Source organism: Physeter macrocephalus, chromosome 9 (genome assembly GCF_002837175.3).
Source record: "Physeter macrocephalus isolate SW-GA chromosome 9, ASM283717v5, whole genome shotgun sequence".
Taxonomy (NCBI): domain Eukaryota; kingdom Metazoa; phylum Chordata; class Mammalia; order Artiodactyla; family Physeteridae; genus Physeter; species Physeter macrocephalus.
In genome coordinates, this window is record NC_041222.1 from 10,106,784 (window position 1) to 10,110,195 (window position 3,412).

A 3,412-nucleotide genomic window follows, 5' to 3' on the forward strand; every position below is an offset into this window, starting at 1 on the left:
TATATGTGTTAGCATACGGTATTTGTTTTTCACTTTCTGACTTACTTCACTCTGTATGACAGACTCCAGGTCCATCCACCTCACTACAAATAACTCAATTTTGTTTCTTATTATGGCTGAGTAATATTCCACTGTATATATGTGCCACACTGTCTTTATCCATTCATCCAATGATGGAAACTTAGGTTGCTTCAATCTCCTGGCTATTGTAAATAGAGCTGCTATGAACATGACTCTTTTTGAATTATGGTTTTCTCAGGGTATATGCCCAGTAGTGGGATTGCTGGGTCGTATGGTAGTTCTATTTGTAGTTTTTAAAGGAAACTCCATACTGTTCTCCATAGTGGCTGTATCAATTTACATTCCCACCAGCAGTGCAAGAGTGTTCCCTTTTCTCCACACCCTCTCCAGCATTTATTGTTTCTAGATTTTTTGATGATGGCCATTCTGACTGGTGTGAGATGATATCTCATTGTAGTTTTGATTTGCATTTCTCTTAATGATTAATGATGTTGAGCATTCTTTCATATGTTTGTTGGCAATCTGTTGGATATGAATCCTTTGTCAGTTGCTTCATTTGCAAATATTTTCTCTCGTTCTGAGGGTTGTCTTTTGGTCTTGTTTATGGTATCCTTTGCTGTGCAAAAGCTTTTAAGTTTCATTAGGTCCCATTTGTTTTTTTTTGTTTTTATTTGCATTTCTCTAGGAGATGGGTCCAAAAGGATCCTGCTGTGATTTATGCCATAGAGTGTTCTGCCTATGTTTTCCTCTAAGAGTTTGATAGTGTCTGGCCTTACATTTAGGTCTTTAACCCATTTTGAGTTTATTCTTGTGTGTGGTGTTAGGGATTGTTCTAATTTCATACTTTTACATGTAGCTGTCCAGTTTTCCCAGCACCACTTATTGAAGAGGCTGTCTTTTCTCCACTGTATATCCTTCCCTCCTTTATCAAAGATAAGGTGACCATATGTGTGTGGGTTTATCTCTGGGCTTTCTATCCTGTTCCATTGATCTATATTTCTGTTTTTGTGCCAGTACCATACTGTCTTGATTACTGTAGCTTTGTAGTAGAGTCTGAAGTCAGGGAGCCTGATTCCTCCAGCTCCATTTTTCGTTCTCAAGATTGCTTTGGCTATTCGGGGTCTTTTGTGTTTCCATACAAATTGTGAAATTTTTTGTTCTAGTTCTGTGAAAAATGCCAGTGGTACTTAGACAGAGATTGCATTGAATCTGTAGATTGCTTTGGGTAGTAGAGTCATTTTCACAATGTTGATTCTTCCTATCCAAGAATCATGAATATGGTATATCTCTCCATCTCTTTGTATCATCTTTAATTTCTTTCATCATGTCTTATAATTTTCTGCATACAGTTCTTTTGTCTCCTTAGGTAGGTTTATGCCTAGATATTTTATTCTTTTTGTTGCAATGGTAAATGGGAGTGTTTTCTTACTTTCACTTTCAGATTTTTCATCATTAGTGTATAGGAATGCCAGAGATTTCTGTGCATTAATTTTGTATCCTGCTACTTTACCAAATTCCTTAATTAGCTCTAGTAGTTTTCTGGTAGCATCTTTAGGATTCTCTGTGTATAGTATCATGTCATCTGCAAACAGTGACAGCTTTACTTCTTCTTTTCCGATTTGGATTCCTTTTATTTCTTTTTCTTCTCTGATTGCTGTGGCTATAACTTCCAAAACTATGTTGATTAAGAGTGGTGAGAGTGGGCAACTTTGTCGTGTTCCTGATCTTAGTGGAAATGGTTTCAGTTTTTCACCATTGAGGACGATGTTGGCTGTGGGTCTGTCAGATTGCTTTTGCTATTTGGGGTCTTTTGTGTTTCCATACAAATTGTGAAATTTTTTTTTCTAGTTCTGTAAAAAATGCTAGTGGTAGTTTGATAGGGATTGCATTGAATCTGTAGATTGCTTTGGGTAGTAGAGTCATTTTCACAATGTTGATTCTTCCAATCCAAGAACATGGTATATTTCTCCACCTATTTGTATCATCTTTAATTTCTTTCATCAGTGTCTTATAGTTTTCTGCATACAAGTCTTTTGTCTCCTTAGGTAGGTTTATTCCTAGATATTTTATTCTTTTTGTTGCCGTGGTAAATGGGAGTGTTTTCTTAATTTCACTCTCAGATTTTTCATCATTAGTGTATAAGAATGCCAGAGATTTCTGTGCATTAATTTTGTATCCTGCTACTTTACCAAATTCATTGATTAGCTCTAGTGGTTTTCTGGTAGCATCCTTAGGATTCTCTATGTATAATATCATGTCATCTGCAAATAGTGACAGCTTTACTTCTTCTTTTCCTATTTGGATTCCTTTTATTTGTTTTTTTTTTTTTTCTCTGATTGCTGTGGCTAGAACTTCCAAAACTATGTTGAATAAGAGTGGTGAGAGTGGGCAACCTTGTCTTGTTCCTGATCTTAGTGGAAATGGTTTCAGTTCTTCACCATTGAGAACTTTGTTGGCTGTGGGTTTGTCATATATGGCCTTTATTATGTTGAGGAAAGTTCCCTCTATGCCTACTTTCTGCAGGGTTTTTATCATAAATGGGTGTTGAATTTTGTCAAAAGCTTTCTCTGCATCTATTGAGATGATCATATGGTTTTTCTCCTTCAGTTTGTTGCTATGGTGTATCACGTTGTTTGATTTGTGTATATTGAAGAATCCTTGCATTCCCAGAATACACCTCACTTGATCATGGTGTATGATCCTTTTAATGTGCTGTTGGATTCTGTTTGCTAGTATTTTGTTGAGGATTTTTGCATCTATGTTCATCAGTGATATTGGCCTGTAGTTTTCTTTCTTTGTGACGTCTTTGTCTGGTTTTGGTATCAGGGTGATGGTGGCCTCATAGAATGAGTTTGGGAGTGTTCCTCCCTCTGCTATCTTTTGGAAGAGTTTGAGAAGGATAGGTGTTAGCTCTTCTCTAAATGTTTGATAGAATTCGCCTGTGAAGCCATCTGGTCCTGGGCTTTTGTTTGTTGGAAGATTTTTAATCACAGTTTCAATTTCAGTGCTTGTGATTGGTCTGTTCATTTTTTCTATTTCTTCCTGATTCAGTCTTGGGAGGTTGTGCATTTCTAAGAATTTGTCCATTTCCTCCAGGTTTTCCATTCTATTGGCATAGAGTTGTTTGTAGTAATCTCTCATGATCTTTTGTGTTTCTGCAGTGTCAGTGGTTACTTCTCCTTTTTCATTTCAAATTCTATTGATTTGCGTCTTCTCCCTTTCTTTCTTATGAGTCTGGCTAATCGTTTATCAGTTTTGTTTATCTTCTCAAAGAACCAGCTTTTAGCTTTATTGATCTTTGCTATCGTTTCCTTCATTTCTTTTTCATTTATTTCTGATCTGATCTTTATGATTTCTTTCCTTCTGATAACTTTGGGGTTTTTTTTTTTTT